General features: G+C 34.6%; 1 protein-coding gene across 1 annotated transcript in view; it reads right to left on the minus strand.

Moving 5' to 3' along the window:
* Positions 1 to 20,725, minus strand: part of LOC133654328 (copine-9-like) — a 249,625-nt gene that overhangs the window by 179,196 nt on the left and 49,704 nt on the right. The window lies entirely within an intron of this gene.

Below are 20,725 nucleotides of genomic sequence, written 5' to 3' on the forward strand. Positions count from 1 at the left end.
CTCATTTAAATCAAGGCTTTCGTGTAAATTTTGCTCTCGAATTGTCCTGAACTCCTGTTTCCATGCCAGTGTTGTATGGGGTTGAATAATGCTGGAGGTGTTGCTCAGCATCCCAAAGCTGTTGCTATGCTGCCTTCTTTAGAAAACAAACACGTTAAAACTCCACAGCGCCCCTGCTGGCTGCACCCGAGTAGTGCACTTAATTGTGCTTCAATTGCTTTAAGAGACAATTAATCAACAATTAATTCCGCACAAACGATTGCATTTTGAACAGTCATTAACTGCTTCATGCCTAATAAGCATGCTCACATTTAGTTATATTAATTACAGCAGGGGTGTCCAAACTTTTTCCACTGAGGGCCGCACACTGTAAAATCAAAGCACGCGGGGGCCATTTTGATATCATTAAATTTTCAAAACCTATACAATATACACTTTTTTTTTTTTTAACCTTTGGGCCTCCCTCAAGTTAGATCCTAGGGACCCAGAAGGGTTTCAGTCTTAAAAAAGGTTAAAAATAAAGTCATATATTATTTATTTTTTATTAAACGTTTGAATCTCTAATTCAACTTCATATTTGAAGTTTGATCAACTTCAAATATATATGTATTTATATATATATATATATATATATATATATATATATATATATATATATATATATATATATATATATATATATATATATATATATATATATATATATATATATATATATATATATATATATATATATATATTTTTTTTTTTTTTTTTATTATTATTTTTATTTTTCATGAGCTTTTTGTCAAAATCCAATTTTTTGGGGGCAAAAATATAAAATATACAGTATTTTTCCCAAAAATATTTTCAAAGTGGAATATTTGATGTGAAGTAATAGGATCCCTAAATAGGTCAATAATTAATAGCAACGTTGATTTTTTAATTCCAATAAAATTCTCGGGGATCCAAAAGTGCCCCACTCAAAAAGGTCATGCTTTTTAATTTTTTTTTTTTTTTATTTTTTTTATTTTTTTACAATCAACACTTAAATCTCTATATCAGCTTCAGATAAAATATAATGTAATTAGTTTAGTAAATTCAAAATAACAATCAATATAATAATTAGTATTAGTATATAAGTAGTATGCATTTTTTTGAAATAATTGTCATATTTTTCATGTTTTTTTATTTGTATTTATGTCCTTTTTGTCCTAAAATCAGTCAATAATTCATAGCAACATTGATTTTGATTCATTATTATTTTTTGATAAATTATTTTTTTTTAAAAAGTGTTATTAGATTCAACAATGCAACTTTTTCTGATTGCATTTCACCTATTTGCTCTTTTATTTAAAAAAATGTTTTAGTATTTTTAGAATGATGTGCTGCGGGCCGCAAATCTCCCCCGGGCCACACTTTGGACACCTCTGTATTAGAGAGAATACTACCTAATATCTTCAAAGATTTACAATACAATAGTCATTTAAATGTAGTTAAAGCATTCAGTTTTTTGTTTTTAAATTGGGTCAAGCTTCCACGGAACATCCTATGGATTGAAGTTAGGACATTGTGTTTCTTACTGCATGTATTTTTTAAAGGAATTTATTATATATGTTTTGAATTATTAACACGGGGAGATAGAACATTGAATATTGTGCCATGAATAAGTAAGCGCACGTTTCAGTGTATCCTCAGTGGTGGCTTGGCAAAACCAATCATGGCGTTTGTATCCTGAGCTGCAAGCGGCCCAATTAAAAACCCACAACTTTATCATTTTGTCATGATGGGCCTAAATGCAACACACAAATGTGCTTGCATAGGCAAACAAACAACACTCGCTAGAGGCTCTAATTAGATGTTTTAATAATCGGTCAAGTGTTGCCTTTGTGTGTGTTTTCAACGGGAGCCATCAAGCGCCGCATGTTGGTGTGAAATTCATTAGCTGGAATGAACTTCAGACGGTTTTGGACCAGGACACGATTAAAACCACATTTTCGCCCCTAATGAGCAATTAACATAGGGAAGATAACGAAATAGCAGACGGCTGGGAGCTTTTGGAGTAATGCATCTGGTTTAAATTCTTCCTTTTGTTACACTCTTCGCTTCAACGTTATTTCAATTGGTTTTGTTCAAAGGAGTATGATGCTTTATTAGCGGTGCCACGGTACGCTATAGTCACGGTGTGAACGGTACTGTCAGGACATGGTTTTCGCAGCTTACTGCGGGGTCGTTCTCCCAGGAAGGCAAATGGATCACTCCGGACAGGACTTGCAGGTAGGAGCATGCTTTATTCTTGAGAAGTCCAAACAGCACCAAAAACAGAAAACCAGGCATTAGCTTCAAGCCGCGCTTGAAGCTAATGCCTGGTTCACACCAACGGCGCTTTAAAGCGGCGAGCAAAGCGCCGTCATTTTTGTCAATTTTTCCACGAATATCCCGATCTCCGAAGTAATGTTATGCTTTGATACGCTCTGATACGAATTAGTTGCCGCTTTGTTACCGTTCCTCACGATTTGATCCCGCTTTGATACGCTTTAAATCACGCTTTGATACGTTTTATTACGCTTTATTGAACTTTATTATGCTTTGATGCGATCATGACGCTTTAAATCAGGCTCTGACATGATTATCAAGCTCTGTTGTGCATTGTTACAACAAAAATAAGAAAAAAATGTGAAAAACTCAGTATACTGTTTTCCACACATTTTTTATATTCATTTATTTTTTCAATTTCTCTTTTTTTTCTCGTTATATTATGTTTATTATTTATTATGTTTTATATCTTCATTTATTTTATTTCTTTGTCATCTTAATAAATATATATCTTTCATTTCTTATGCTAGTTGACAACAATAAAAGGCATTTCTTTTATTTTTTATATTCATTTATTTTTTCAATTTCTCTTTTTTTCCCGTTATATTATGTTTTATATCTTCATTTCTTTTATTTCTTTGTCATCTTAATAAATATATATCTTTCATTTTTTATGCTAGTTGACAACAATAAAAGGCATTTATTTTATTTTTTATATTCATTTATTTTTTCAATTTCTCTTTTTTTTCGTTATATTATGTTTTATATCTTCATTTCTTTTATTTCTTTGTCATCTTAATAAATATCTATCTTTCATTTCTTATGCTAGTTGCCAACAATAAAAGGCATTTCTTTTATTTTTTATATTCATTTATTTTTTCAATTTCTCTTTTTTTCTCGTTATATTATGTTTTATATCTTCATTTCTTTTATTTCTTTGTCATCTTAATAAATATATATCTTTCATTTCTTATGCTAGTTGACAACAATAAAAGGCATTTCTTTTATTTTTTATATTCATTTATTTTTTCAATGTCTCTTTTTTTCGTTATAATATGTTTTATATCTTAATTTCTTTTATTTCTTTGTCATCTTAATAAATATCTATTTTTCATTTCTTATGCTAGTTGACAACAATAAAAGGCATTTCTTTTATTTTTTATATTCATTTATTTTTTCAATTTCTCTTTTTTTTCGTTATATTATGTTTTATATCTTCATTTCTTTTATTTCTTTGTCATCTTAATAAATATCTATCTTTCATTTCTTATGCTAGTTGCCAACAATAAAAGGCATTTCTTTTATTTTTTATATTCATTTATTTTTTCAATTTCTCTTTTTTTCTCGTTATATTATGTTTTATATCTTCATTTCTTTTATTTCTTTGTCATCTTAATAAATATATATCTTTCATTTCTTATGCTAGTTGACAACAATAAAAGGCATTTCTTTTATTTTTTATATTCATTTATTTTTTCAATGTCTCTTTTTTTCGTTATAATATGTTTTATATCTTAATTTCTTTTATTTCTTTGTCATCTTAATAAATATCTATTTTTCATTTCTTATGCTAGTTGACAACAATAAAAGGCATTTCTTTTATTTTTTATATTCATTTATTTTTTCAATTTCTCTTTTTTTTCCGTTATATTATGTTTTATATCTTAATTTCTTTTATTTCTTTGTCATCTTAATAAATATATATCTTTCATTTCTTATGCTAGTTGACAACAATAAAAGGCATTTCTTTTATTTTTTATATTCATTTATTTTTTCAATGTCTCTTTTTTTCGTTATAATATGTTTTATATCTTCATTTCTTTTATTTCTTTGTCATCTTAATAAATATCTATCTTTCATTTCTTATGCTAGTTGACAACAATAAAAGGCATTTCTTTTAAACGTAACATATTCTCTTTATTATTAACATTTTCATACAGAAAAATGATAGACAGTAATGTCAAACTGTAACATCAAACAGCAAACTCTAACAGAAGTACAGAAACAATGATCATGGTATAAAAAAGGCAATGATGCAAAAGAGAATGGATTTGTAATCCTGTGTTGGTTTTACATCAAGTTTCAATGTCACTAGTCAATATCACAGTCACTTCCTATTGCGCTTTGAACCAAGATCTGTTAAGCTTTCCTACGCTTTGAGTCAAGCTTTGCTGAGCTTTGTCAGGCTTTGTCACACTTTGATACGCTCTCGGCGCTTTATTCCATTCTTGACAGGGTGCAGAATTTTTTTAAACCGTTTAAAATTTTTTGGCGAACTTGCCGCATGTCCCGCTTCACTACAAGCTTTCCCACGATCCATTAGGACCCTTTATTTACCCTCACGCTTTAATCACGCTTTGTTACGCTTTGCATGCCGCTTTGCATGCCGCTTTAAAGAGGCGTCAAAGCGCCGTTGGTGTGAACCTAGCATAAGGCAAAACACTTAGCGGAGGAAACATGGAACTATGGACATGGAACCTCACGAAACTGTGGCATGAGATAAACAAGACTTGGGCATGAAGCGAACAACTAGCATAAACTATGGCATGGAACAAACAAGACTTACTTGGCATGAGGCAAACAATGACGCCAGGCCGACTGACTGGCAAAGGCAGGCTTAAATAACGTCTCTGATTGGAAACAGGTGTGCGTCCCAAACACCAGAGGCAGGTGAAAATCATAAGTAGCCATGGTAACAAACACAGGAGGTGCACAAACAGGAACTCAAGGAGTCCAAAATTAACAGAACATAACAAAAACATGAACCGGACCATGGATCATGACAGGTACGCACCTTGGCTTAAAGGTCTACTGAAATGAATTTTTTTTAGTCAAACGGGGATAGCAGATCCATTCTATGTGTCATACTTGATCATTTTGCGATATTGCCATATTTTTGCTGAAAGGATTTAGTAGAGAAAATCGACGATAAAGTTCGCAACTTTTGCTCGCTGATAAAAAAAAGCCTTCCCCCTACCGGAAGTAGCGTGACGTCACAAGCGGTAGTGCTGCTCACAATTCCCCGTTGTTTACAATGGAGCGAGATATATTAGGAGCGAGAAAGCGACGATTACCCCATTAATTTGAGCGAGGATGAAAGATTTGTGGATGAGGAACGTTAGAGTGACGGACTAGAATACAGTTCAAGAGATATATTTTTTCGCTCTGAACGTAACTGAGGTACAAGCTGGCTCATTGGATTCCACACTCTCTCCTTTTTCTATTGTGGATCATGGATTTGTATTTTAAACCACCTGGGATACTATATCCTCTTGAAAATGAGAGTCGAGAATGCGAAATGGACATTCACAGTGACTTTTATCTCCACGACAATACATCGACGAAGCTCTTTAGCATGAGCTAACGTGATAGCATCTGTCTCAAATGCAGTTAGAAACAAAATAAATAAATCCCTGACTGGAAGGATAGACAGAAGATCAACAATACTACTATCAGGAGACACCGAACCAAACACTGGACATGTAAATACTCGGTTAATGCTATGCCGCCTGTCGAAGCCTAGCAATGCTGTTGCTAACGACGCTAACTTAGCAACGGGACCTCGTCAGAGCTATGATAAAAACATTAGCGCTCCACATACGCCAGCCAGCCCTCATCTGCTCATCAACACCCGTGCTCAACTGCGTTCCAGTGATCGACGATGCGGTCGGCGGCCCGGAGACGTAGGAAGTCAAGGTGAGATCGCCGGCGCTCGCGTCTGCTATCCAACAAAGTCCTCCTTGTTGTGTTGCTGCAGCCAGCCGCTAATACACCGATCCCACCTACAACGTTCTTCTTTGCAGCTTCCATTGTTCATTAAACAAATTGCAAAAGATTCACCATAACAGATGTCCAGAATACTGTGGAATTTTGTCGAAGAAAACAGAGCTTTGTGTATTGTGTCCAAAAGGGTCCAAACACTTCCGTTGACCTCGCGACGTCACGCGCATACGTCATCCTCCAAAGGCGTTTTGAACCGGAAGTTTAGCGGGAAATGTAAAATGTCACTTTATAAGTTAACCCGGCCGTATTGGCATGTGTTGCAATGTTAAGATTTCATCATTGATATATAAACTATCAGACTGCGTGGTCGCTAGTAGTGGCTTTCAGTAGGCCTTTAAGGCAGGGGTCTTTTATATACACATATATATATATATATAACACATATATACTTACAGTATATACACTTACACAGTATGTATTGTATATACACATATGTACGTTAGGTCAGGAAAAAAACACACACAGGCTATTTCATCCGTACAAGCCTGTTTCGCAGGTTTCCCTGAGCAGGGAAACCGGAATATCAGAATCAGAATCAGAAATACTTTATTAATCCCCGAAGGGAAATTAAGATTTTCAGCACAATCCCATTCAAGATCAGACACACATTACCGGGAGACAGAACAGGATCGTTGAGGTTGTATGCCAACTTCCGGCGCCCCTTATCAATTCCCATCCCTAACTACGTGTGACTTAAGCAGGTGGATGGCATCTACTTCACCAACGCAAGGATTAGTAAAGCTGTAGATGGTAAGAGTCTGTGGACAAGTCCCCATGAATAACAGTCGTAATGCTTAAATAACGTCAACGGACCATATATGGGCTTGACGGACTCAATGTCAGTGTTATGATTTCGAAGACCTGAGATTTCTCAGGGGAGATATATTTTGGCAATTTGATTGATTGATTGACATTTGTATTAGTAGATTGCACAGTACAGTACATATTCCGTACAATTGACCACTAAACGGTAACACCCCAATACGTTTTTCAACTTATTAAGTCGGGGTCCACGTAAGTCAATTCATGGTACAAATATATACTATCATCATAATACAGTCATCACACAAGTTAATCATCCGAGTATATACATTGAATTATTTACATTATTTACAATCCGGGGGGTGGGATGTGGGGGTGGGGGGGGAGGGTTAGGTTTGGTTGATATCAACACTTCAGTCATCAACAATTGCATCATCAGAGAAATGGACATTGAAACAGTGTAGGACTGACTTGGTAGGATATGTAGTGGACATAGTGAGTTCAGAAAGCATAAAAACAAGTATATACATTTGATTATTTACATTTGATTATTTACAATCTGGGGATGTGGGATGTGGAAGGGAGGGTGTTAGTCAAGGGTTGAAGTTGCCTGGAGGTGTTCTTTTAGAGCGGTTTTGAAGGAGGATAGGCAAGATATTTCCCCGAGTACTCCAGAATTGACTATGAGGTTCGCTCACCAATAACGAACGCTTGTTCAACGAGTCATCACCTACGTCTTGTCTTCATTCATCACACATCCACATCGCCCCTCAGCCCAGGAGAAGGCAGCGAGGCCAGCGGTTTTCCGCGATAGACTATGGTAGTTGGCCTAGCCAGGAAGTAGTCTTTGCCATTATATTATGTTTTATGTACCCTAAGATTTTTTTGTTAAAATAAAGCCAATAATGCCATTTTTTGTGGTCTCCTTTATTTAAAAAAGTATCAAAAAGTACCGAAAAGTATCGAAATACATTTTGGAACCGGTACCAAAATATTGATATCGGGACAACACTAGTCAGCACACATAAAAGTACCAAAATCTGTACCCGTCCTTCGCCGTGACACACTTAGATGCGGTCTCTCATTTAACGGTACGTTCCGAGTAAACAAGAGGAAGAAGAAAATGGATACTCAGAAGATCCTCCGAGGGATTCCATGGATGACTCGCGCAGGTGAAATAGTGATCTCTAAAGTACAAGGAGCATTTTGTCTGCAATCAAAGTCGGGGGACCTTGGTGTGTCCCCAAGGTTGCGGCGTAAGAGCGCCTCTGCACACCCCGGCGAGACCAGGCTAATCGGATGGAGTGTCGGCCAAAGCACCTGACTGATTACCTCTTACATGGAAAGTGACTGAGGGAGGAAAGAGCCCATGTGGAGCGGCCAAATCACCGCTGGCAGCTCTTGAAGGTCTGCTCCTAAACACAACGCTTGAGGATAGACTGCAGGACGGGGCCCAGGCGACTTGAAAAAGGACTGAAGTCGGATGCGAGCACAAATGGAATAAGGCTGCGGCGGGCCAAGGCTGGCAGAGAACGGAGCGACGCAACACGGCCGGCAGAGGACGTCGGGAGGAATCACCCGACCTGCCAACGTCCTGCCGGATGGGGATTTCGTCTCCCGGCCCACCGAATGAACACAAGCTGCGTGGGAAGAGACGAGGCGCAGACGTCGCAAAAGATTTATACAGGAAAGGGTAAGAAGTAGACATTATCGGCCGATAAATGCGTTAAAATGTAATATTGGAAATTATCGGTATTGTTTTTTTTTATTATCGGTATTGTTTTTTATTTATTATTTTTTTATTTTTTTTATTAAATCCACATAAAAAACACAAGATACACTTACAATTAGTGCACCAAGCCAAAAAACCTCCCTCCCCCATTTACACTCATTCACACAAAAGGGTTGTTTCTTTCTGTTATTAATATTCTGCTTCCTACATTATATATCAATATATATCAATACAGTCTGCAAGGGATACAGTCCGTAAGCACACATGATTGTGCGTGCTGCTGCTCCACTAATAGTACTAACTAAAGCATTTATCGGCCGATAATATCGGCAGGCCGATATTATCGGCCGATAAATGCTTTAAAATGTAATATCGGAAATTATCGGTATCGTTTTTTTTAATTATCGTTATGGTGTTTTGTTTTTTTATTAAATCCACATAAAAAACACAAGATACACTTACAATTAGTGCACCAACCCAAAAAACCTCCCTCCCACATTCACACTCATTCACACAAAAGGGTTGTTTCTTTCTGTTATTAATATTCTGCTTCCTACATTTAATGTAGGAACCCACGCGGTGCCCGCGGGCACCAGGTAGCCCGTAAGGACCAGATGAGTAGCCTGCTGGCCTGTTCTAAAAATAGCTCAAATAGCAGCACTTACCAGTGAGCTGCCTCTATTTTTTAAATTGTATTTATTTACTAGCAAGCTGGTCTCGCTTTGCCTGACATTTTTAAATCTAAGAGAGACAAAACTCAAATAGAATTTGAAAATCCAAGAAAATATTTTAAAGACTTGGTATTCACTTGTTTAAATAAATTCATACATTTTTTTTACTTTGCTTCTTATAACTTTTAGAAAGACAATTTTAGAGAAAAAATACAACCATAAAAATGATTTTAGGATTTTTAAACACATATACCTTTTTACCTTTTAAATTCCTTCCTCTTCTTTCCTGACAATTACATCAATGTTCAAGTATTTTTGTATTTTTTATTATAAAGAATAATAAATCCATTTTAATTTAATTCTTCATTTTAGCTTCTGTTTTTTCGACGAAGAATATTTGTGAAATATTTCTTCAAACTTATTATGATTAAAATTCAAAAAAAAAATTCTGGCTAATCTAGAAAATCTGTAGAATCAAATTTAAATCTTATTTCAAAGTCTTTTGAATTTCTTTTAAAATTTTTGTCCTGGAAAATCTAGAAGAAATAATGATTTGTCTTTGTTAGAAATATAGCTTGGTCCAATTTGTTATATATTCTAACAAAGTGTAGATTGGATTTTAACCTATTTAAAACATGTCATCAAAATTCTAAAATTAATCTTAATCAGGAAAAATTACTAATGATGTTCCATAAATTCTTTTTTTAATTGTTTAAAAAAGCTCGTTTTTGTCTTCTTTTTTTCGGTTGAATTTTGAATTTTAAAGAGTCGAAATTGAAGATAAACTATGTTTCAAAATTTAATTGTCATTTTTTTCATGTTTTCTCCTCTTTTAAATCGTTCAATTAAGTGTAAATATCATTAATTACTAATAATAACATAGAGTTAAAGGTAAATTGAGCAAATTGTCTATTTCCGGCAATTTGTTTAAGTGTGTATCAAACTGGTAGCCCTTCGCATTAATCACTACCCAAGAAGTAGCTCTTGCTTTCAAAAAGGTTGGTGACCCCTGCTACATTATATATCAATATATATCAATACAGTCTGCAAGGGATACAGTCCGTAAGCACACATGATTGTGCGTGCTGCTGGTCCACTAATAGTACTAACTAGAGCATTTATCGGCCGATAATATCGGCAGGCCGATATTATCGGCCGATAAATGCTTTAAAATGTAATATCGGAAATTATCGGTATCGTTTTTTTTAATTATCGTTTTTTCATTATCGTGTTTTTTTTTTAAAATTAAATCAACATAAAAAACACAAGATACACTTACAATTAGTGCACCAAGCCAAAAAACCTCCCTCCCCCATTTACACTCATTCACACAAAAGGGTTGTTTCTTTCTGTTATTAAAATTCTGCTTCCTACATTATATATCAATATATATCAATACAGTCTGCAAGGGATACAGTCCGTAAGCACACATGATTGTGCGTGCTGCTGCTCCACTAATAGTACTAACTAGAGCATTTATCGGCCGATAATATCGGCAGGCCGATATTATCGGCCGATAAATGCTTTAAAATGTAATATCGGAAATTATCGGTATCGTTTTTTTTAATTATCGTTTTTTCATTATCGTGTTTTTTTTTTTTAATTAAATCAACATAAAAAACACAAGATACACTTACAATTAGTGCACCAAGCCAAAAAACCTCCCTCCCCCATTCACACTCATTCACACAAAAGGGTTGTTTCTTTCTGTTATTAATATTCTGCTTCCTACATTATATATCAATATATATCAATACAGTCTGCAAGGGATACAGTCCGTAAGCACACATGATTGTGCGTGCTGCTGCTCCACTAATAGTACTAACTAGAGCATTTATCGGCCGATAATATCGGCAGGCCGATATTATCGGCCGATAAATGCTTTAAAATGTAATATCGGAAATTATCGGTATCGTTTTTTTTAATTATCGTTTTTTCATTATCGTGTTTTTTTTTTAAAATTAAATCAACATAAAAAACACAAGATACACTTACAATTAGTGCACCAAGCCAAAAAACCTCCCTCCCCCATTCACACTCATTCACACAAAAGGGTTGTTTCTTTCTGTTATTAATATTCTGCTTCCTACATTATATATCAATATATATCAATACAGTCTGCAAGGGATACAGTCCGTAAGCACACATGATTGTGCGTGCTGCTGGTCCACTAATAGTACTAACTAGAGCATTTATCGGCCGATAATATCGGCAGGCCGATATTATCGGCCGATAAATGCTTTAAAATGTAATATCGGAAATTATCGGTATCGTTTTTTTTAATTATCGTTTTTTCATTATCGTGTTTTTTTTTTAAAATTAAATCAACATAAAAAACACAAGATACACTTACAATTAGTGCACCAAGCCAAAAAACCTCCCTCCCCCATTCACACTCATTCACACAAAAGGGTTGTTTCTTTCTGTTATTAATATTCTGCTTCCTACATTATATATCAATATATATCAATACAGTCTGCAAGGGATACAGTCCGTAAGCACACATGATTGTGCGTGCTGCTGCTCCACTAATAGTACTAACTAGAGCATTTATCGGCCGATAATATCGGCAGGCCGATATTATCGGCCGATAAATGCTTTAAAATGTAATATCGGAAATTATCGGTATCGTTTTTTTTAATTATCGTTTTTTCATTATCGTGTTTTTTTTTTAAAATTAAATCAACATAAAAAACACAAGATACACTTACAATTAGTGCACCAAGCCAAAAAACCTCCCTCCCCCATTCACACTCATTCACACAAAAGGGTTGTTTCTTTCTGTTATTAATATTCTGCTTCCTACATTATATATCAATATATATCAATACAGTCTGCAAGGGATACAGTCCGTAAGCACACATGATTGTGCGTGCTGCTGGTCCACTAATAGTACTAACTAGAGCATTTATCGGCCGATAATATCGGCAGGCCGATATTATCGGCCGATAAATGCTTTAAAATGTAATATCGGAAATTATCGGTATCGTTTTTTTTAATTATCGTTTTTTCATTATCGTGTTTTTTTTTTAAAATTAAATCAACATAAAAAACACAAGATACACTTACAATTAGTGCACCAAGCCAAAAAACCTCCCTCCCCCATTTACACTCATTCACACAAAAGGGTTGTTTCTTTCTGTTATTAAAATTCTGCTTCCTACATTATATATCAATATATATCAATACAGTCTGCAAGGGATACAGTCCGTAAGCACACATGATTGTGCGTGCTGCTGCTCCACTAATAGTACTAACTAGAGCATTTATCGGCCGATAATATCGGCAGGCCGATATTATCGGCCGATAAATGCTTTAAAATGTAATATCGGAAATTATCGGTATCGTTTTTTTTAATTATCGTTTTTTCATTATCGTGTTTTTTTTTTTTAATTAAATCAACATAAAAAACACAAGATACACTTACAATTAGTGCACCAAGCCAAAAAACCTCCCTCCCCCATTCACACTCATTCACACAAAAGGGTTGTTTCTTTCTGTTATTAATATTCTGCTTCCTACATTATATATCAATATATATCAATACAGTCTGCAAGGGATACAGTCCGTAAGCACACATGATTGTGCGTGCTGCTGCTCCACTAATAGTACTAACCTTTAGCACTTAATTTTACTCATTTTCATTCATTACTAGTTTCTATGTAACTGTTTTTATATTGTTGTACTTTCTTTTTTATTCAAGAAAATGTTTTTAATTTATTTATCTTATTTTATTTAATTTTTTTTTTTTAAAAAGGACCTTATCTTCACCATACCTGGTTGTCCAAATTAGGCATAATAATGTGGAAATTCCACGACTGTATATATCGGTTGATATCGGTATCGCTAATTAAGAGTTGGACAATATTGGAATATCGGATATCGGCAAAAAGCCATTATCGGACATCCCTAGTTAATGGAGGATCAATCCCATCAATCGGGATGAGGGAGCATACCTGGGACTCCCTCCTCCATTAACCATCAAGCAGGTAGACTTGACATGTATTATTTATTATTCTCAAAACTTCTACACCTCCCTTAAAGTCTTCTCCATATGGATATATAAGATAAGACCATGTCACATTTCACCATAATAGAATATTTGATCCAAAATCAATCTTGATTGCTGTCCTATATTTTTAAGGACAACCTCTACACCACACCTGGGCAAATTAAGGCCTGGGGGCCACATTTGGCCCTTTAAGCTTTTCAATCTGGCCCACCGGACATTCCCAAGTAACTTTTTTAGATATTTTAGATGTAAAGTGTAGCTGCCATTATGATGTGCAGTGATGTTTTCATATGACTGGAAGTCTTCAACTAAACAAAAACTATTTCAATGCTTGGAATCTGCGCTTTTGCATGATATACTAGTTACTATTAGGGATGTCCCATAATGGCTTTTTGCCGATATCCGATATTCCGATATTGTCCAACTCTTTAATTACAGATACCGATATCAACTGATACCGATATATACAGTCGTGGAATTAGCACATTATTATGCCTAATTTGGACAACCAGGTGTGGTGAAGATAAGGTCCTTTTTTAAAAAATGTATCAAATAAAATAAGATAAATAAATTAAAAACATTTTCTTGAAGAAAAAAGAAAGTAAAACAATATAAAAACAGTTACTTAGAAACTAGTAATGAATGAAAATGAGTAAAATGACGTGTTAAAGGTTAGTACTATTAGTGGAGCAGCAGCACGCACAATCATGTGTGCTTACGGACTGTATCCCTTGCAGACTGTATTGATATATATTGATATATAATGTAGGAAGCAGAATATTAATAACAGAAAGAAACAACCCTTTTGTGTGAATGAGTGTAAATGGGGGAGGGAGGTTTTTTGGCTTGGTGCACTAATTGTAAGTGTATCTTGTGTTTTTTATGTGGATTTAATAAAAAAAAAATTAAAATAAAAATACCGATAATAAAAAAAACGATACCGATCATTTCCGATATTACATTTTAAAGCATTTATCGGCCGATAATATTATCGGACATCTCTAGTTACTATGGTAATCTAATTAGTTACTATGGTAATCTAATTAGTTACTATGGTAATTTAAGTCACAGCAGGAGACACCAAGTAGTGTGGGCGGGGAGCGTTTCCACAGAGGGTTTCCAGAGCCAGCCTGAATATTACAATTTAATTGTAATTTTGAGGAATTCATCTGAATGTGCATGAACTATTTCTGTTCAAAATAGTTTGGAATGTCACATGTTAAATGTTGAAATATTAACTGTCAGTTTGCTGTACTGTGCCAACTGTACTACTATATGAGTACTTATGTTCTATTGTTTCATGGAAAATAAAACAGCAAAGTCCATTTGGCTGTCATCTCTTTTAATTATGAGACACAATTGTGTCAAAGTCATGATTTTTTATTTCATGCTTGAAATAAGAAATAATGACTTTAAAAAAGTAGTTTTATACTTGTGAGCAGGGCCGGCCCGTGGCATAGGCCGTATAGGCAAATGCTAAGGGCGCCGTCCATCAGGGGGCGCCACGCCAGTGCCACAAATGTTGGCGAAAAAAAAAAAAAAAAGTTGGTACTCTTATTTCTAAATACAAAAATTAATCCCACGTTAATTAAAATGCAAAATAAAGCCTATTTAATAGAAATATTATTTGTTACAACATTACACCCCCCCTCTCCCCCGCACGGTGCGCCCCCTCCCTTCCCGTATCATGACTCTTTTTGGACGTCACCACATCAAAAAATCAACACAAGATGTCAAGACGGCCAAAACTGTCAGGTGCCCAGGGAAGAAAAAAGAGAAAAGAAGAGGAGGAGAAACGAGAAAAAGACAGAGGTAGCAGGTAGGTAACGTTAGCCTACATGAAATTATTTGTCTGTTACAGAATGTGATAGTAACCTGGCTTTTTAGCATTAAGCTAATGTTACATGATTTGGCAATTGCTAATCAATAAATAGCTAGTTCTGTTTTAACGTCGGGTTAATATTGTGGAGGGGGCTAATTGTTATGGAAAATAATAATGTAACGTTAGGTAATTACAGTACTCCCACCTTACATTGCTCAGGCACATTTGTATTAGATCTTTTAAGCAGGTGTTTTCTGTTTACATTGTTATTGCCTTCTGGTTAGCTAATGTTTGCCCTGCAGGTAATAGTCACTTTTCCACCCCTTTATATATTAGGTATAGTTGTAAGCCTAATTGTTAAAGTGCACATCACTAATGTTATAATAATATCACATGAGAGGGAATGCTGTTTTTTAATTTGAGCACTGCTGTGATTCGGTTAAAGATAATCATAACATAACATTCTCATATAATATGTTAATTTGCTTTCTTTAAGTAAAAAAAAAGGTCAAAGACGAAGCTATTCTGTGTTTTGTGAGTATTTACACTTCACTGCCGATGTGGGGGGAGGGGGGGGGGGCGCCACCTAAAATCTTGCCTAGGGCGCCAGATTGGTTAGGGCCAGGCCTGCTTGTGAGTGTTGATGACACAGCTTTGCAACAGTTGATATTCTAGTTTCAAGCATGTTTTACTCAATATAGCTCATCAAATCTCAGCAACAAGCTGTAATATCTTACTGACATCATTTAGGACCAAAACCCTTAAAACAAGTAAAACACTCAAACATAAAATCTGCTTAGTGAGAAGAATGATCTTATCAGACAGAAATTAAGCAAATATCAGCCTTACTTGAGATATTTCATCTTACTTAGATGTCACTTTTTGCAGTGTGTGGTGTGTGGTCATTAAATATGTATTCTGATATATGTTCTTCGCAGAAAATGAGCCAAAGTCAGTGAGTCTCAGTTTGAAAAAGTCATTAATTGTATCATTTTTCTTTTAATAAAAAATGAAAATGGGTCCCACAGACCCGAACGCCACACGAACACCACATGTCTGTCACAACGTTTTTTTTCCGTTTTGTATTAGTGTTCCTAAAAATAGATATACCGGCCCCCAGACACATTTTGTCTCTAAATTTGGCCCCTTGAGTGAAAATAATTGCCCGGGCCTTCCTCTATATCAGGGGTCAGCAACCTTTTTGAAAGCAAGAGCTACTTCTTGGGTAGTGATTAATGCGAAGGGCTACCAGTTTGATACACACTTCAATAAATTGCCAGAAATAGCCAATTTGCTCAATTTACCTTTAACTCTATGTTATTATTAATAATTAATGATATTTACACTTAATTGAACGGTTTAAAAGAGGAGAAAACACGAAAAAAATGACAATTAAATTATGAAACATAGTTTATCTTCAATTTCGACTCTTTAAAATTCAAAATTCAACCGAAAAAAATAAGAGAAAAACTAACTAATTCGAATCTTTTTGAAAAAATTAAAAAAATAATTTATGGAACATCATTAGTCATTTTTCCTGATTAAAATTAATTTTAGAATTTGGATGACATGTTTTAAATAGGTTAAAATCCAATCTACACTTTTTTAGAATATATAACAAATTGGACCAAGCTATATTTCTAACAAAGACAAATCATTATTTCTTCTAGATTTTCCAGAACAAAATTTTTTAAAGAAATTCAAAAGACTTTGAAATAAGATTTAAATTTGATTCTACAGATTTTCTAGATTTTCCAGAATATTTTTTTTTGAATTTTAATCATAATAAGTTTGAAGAAATATTTCACAAATATTGTTCGTCGAAAAAACAGAAGCTAAAATGAAGAATTAAATTAAAATTGATTTATTATTCTTTACAATAAAAAAATAAATAAATTACTTGAACATTGATTTAAATTGTCAGGAAAGAAGAGGAAGGAATTTAAAAGGTAAAAAGGTATATGTGTTTAAAAATCCTAAAATCATTTTTAAGGTTGTATTTTTTCTCTAAAATTGTCTTTCTGAAAGTTATAAGAAGCAAAGTAAAAAAATTAATTAATTTATTTAAACAAGTGAAGACCAAGTCTTTCAAATATTTTCTTGGATTTTCAAATTCTATTTGAGTTTTGTCTCTCTTAGAATTAAAAATGTCGGGCAAAGCGAGACCAGCTTGCTAGTAAATAAATACAATTTAAAAAATCGAGGCAGCTCACTGGTAAGTGCTGCTATTTGAGCTATTTTTAGAACAGGCCAGCGGGCTACTCATCTGGTCCTTACGGGCTACCTGGTGCCCGCGGGCACCACGTTGGTGACCCCTGCTCTATACAATGTCAGTCACATCTGAAGCACGGAAACAGGAAAATAGGGCAACGGGGGATAACGGAAGAGAAAACTCCAATTCAACTCACCTCCTACCTGCCGATGAGTCAGAGCACAGATGCAAATAAAACAAAGGCTGAACATGTTCTTGATGCTCGTCTGGCACAGATGTTACATTTCATGCTGAAATTGACTTGTAGTGCCGCTTTTAAATGTCCCTGGTTGGTGTAGCACGGGGAGAGGAAGTCTCTCCCGTCAACATTTTAATGGCACTTATGCAAGGGAAGTGAGAGGTGTTTCATAAGAGGAAAGTTGAGGGCGCATTCCACCGTTTGGTGCGGTCAAAGCGGACTCTGGTGCGGCCGTTCGGTCAAGGTCAAGGCATTACTCCAACCCTGGCGTGCACCAAATAAGCGCCTCCAGAGCGGTGTTTACTGTACCTTTCGCATACGGGACTGTATGCGAAAGTTACATCTGCGTACAGCAAGAGGGGGCCAAAAGGGCGGCCCGGGGGCCATTTGCGGCCCGCAGGTCATTTTTTAACGGCCCCACGGCACATTTTAAAAATACGGTTGAAAAAAATTAAAAACATAAAAAGTGGTAAAAAAGAACAAATAGGTGAAATGTAACAAGAACATGTTGCAATGTATATTCTAATAACACAAAGCTGCCATGCAGGCTGTTTCTTTCTTTAAAAAATAATAATGAATCAAAATCAATGTCATTATGAATTATTGACCTATGCGAGGCTCCAATTACGTCACATTAAATATTCCACTTTGAGATATTTTTTGGGGCAAATGTTGCATATTTTGTGTTTGCCATAAAAAAAAACTGAGCTGTTTTTTTTTTTTTTTAAAGAAGGGCCTAAAACGAACAAACAAAAAACATACACAACAATAAAACTTATAATTGACCGATAGATCTAAAGTTGATCTCGAGATTATTGGGTTAAATGTAAACAGTAAAAAAAAATTATAATTTATTTTGTAACACTTTAATGAGTAGGACCCTTTTGGATCCCCAATCATTTTGTTTTTAAGTGTCATTGCTCAAAAAAATAATAATGAATTAAAATCAATGGTGTTATTGACCTTTTTAAGGCTCCAATTGTTATATAATCTCAAATATTCCGCTTAAAAGTTTTATTGGTTGAAAATATTGCATATTTTGTGTTTTTTTCCATAAAAAAACTGGGTTTTCTTTGACAAAAAGAGCATACAACTTAAATGTTTAAAAACGTTATATTGACAGATAGACCTAATGTTGATCTGGAGATTTAAAACTTTAATAATAATACAAATAATAATACTGAATAATGACACATTTTTAATATTTTTTTGACCAAAACCCTTTGGGGTCCCCGGGATCAAGCCTGAGTGGGGGCCTAAATGTATATTTTTTTATACATATATTGTATTGGTTTTTAAAATAAATGGCCCCCGCTTGCTTTGATTTTTCAGTGTGTGGCCCTCAGTGGAAAAAGTTTGGACACCCCTGGCGTACAGTATAGATATCAGCGTAAGTCTGCTTCTTCACTAGGGTTGCAAAATTCCGGGAATATTCAAAGTCGGAAACTTTCCATGGGAATTAACGGGAATATACGGGAATTAATGGGCAATTAATGGGAATAAACATTGAATGCAACATGCTAGATCTTGCAGCATGATTCCAACATTGATTTAAAAGACAATATATCAATACTATCAACACTAGGAAAAAGAAAACATTGCATTTAAGAACGGCAGCCTTTATATGAAGGTTAGCACTTTGCCAGTCTGTGGCGTCATCCAAACAAAACTGGCGGGTACCTCATGCAAACGCCACAAGACAATATCATTAATTACAACTAGGGTTGCAAAATTCCGGGAATATTCAAAGTTGGAAAATTTCCATGGGAATTAACGGGAATAATATGGGAATTAACGGGAATTAATGGGAATAAACATTGAATGCAACATGCTAGCATGATTATTAGCTAAAACATCCTGATTTAATGCAAATTCAGTACACTGTAAAAAAAAAAAATCCTATTTTTATGGTTAATTTACTCTAAATTTCTACTGTAATTTTTGTATTTTTTCAAAATAGTTTATAAAACTGTAGAATTTAAGACATTATCTGTAAATAAACAATCCGCCTGTTATTTTAAGTAATGTGCCAGTAATGACAAACTATGTATATTTCTATTTTTTTTACAGAAAAATACCAAATTAATTATACATAGCATTTTCTGTTTTCATAAATTACTTTCAAATTCATGTAAAATTACAGTAATTATCTTTCATTAAATATGTAGCTTGTTGTATAAAAGTCTATGTCCATACTAACAATAAAGGTATTTCTCTGCAGAACTGTTTGCATCGTCACTTTGTTAAAGGTGGTTGATCTTAACAATTCAGAAAAAATCTGTAAAATAATGGTATTTTTCTGTGGAACTGCCAGCATTGTCACTTCATTAAAGGTGTTTGATCGTAATCATTTGGAAAAACTCTGTAGAATAAAGGCATTTTTCTGCAGAACTGTTTGCATCGTCACTTTATTAAAGCTGGTTCATCTTAATAATTTAGTCAAAATCTGTAAAATTACGATTTTTTTTCCGCAAAACGTTTCATGAAAATTTCTGTAAATATAATGTTTTTGATCATTAATTGGTTTATAATGTTTTACTTTAATTTTATGGTTTTCGTTTGGCAGTCGTAGCTGCCAGTAGATGACCGTTTTTTTACAGAATTTGTTTTTACAGTGTAGAATTTCAACCCTGCACTGTGCATTCCTCCAGCACATGCACAGATAATTCCCAGCATGCAACACACTACAGCAGGGCTATTGAGGCCACACTAGTATTTGAGCCCAAGGACTTCATCCAGTCAGGTAAGTGTTGATGGGGTAAATATATTTGATCTATGGTATTTAAGTGTAATAGAGGTGTAATTGCTTGTTACTCTATGACTGTAGACTACTCCAGCAGACTTACACTCAAGCTAGCTAGCTGTTCCTGTACTTGTTCAATGATTTTGGGTCGATATCTCTAGCTAGCTAGGTTTATGTACCAACACCAGTCTTATAATGAACCGAAAATATGTCTCCGTTAGCCGTGATGTTAATTTTCTCTATGTTAAATCCCATTAATTTATGCTAACAACGTTAGCGATCAGAATTTACCTTTTTTGTGATGTGTAAAGTTCAACTAGCAAATACTAAATGAAAAGGTGTAGTTTCCTCTGCCTTCTGTTCTGCTAGCCATTCTGTTGTCATACAAGAATGTGAAGCATGTTTAGCTATTCCTCGTCCTGCAGTGATAATGGTACTTGTAAAAACTCACTTTA

The sequence above is a fragment of the Entelurus aequoreus genome, linkage group LG07 (genome assembly GCF_033978785.1).
Source record: "Entelurus aequoreus isolate RoL-2023_Sb linkage group LG07, RoL_Eaeq_v1.1, whole genome shotgun sequence".
Lineage (NCBI taxonomy): Eukaryota > Metazoa > Chordata > Actinopteri > Syngnathiformes > Syngnathidae > Entelurus > Entelurus aequoreus.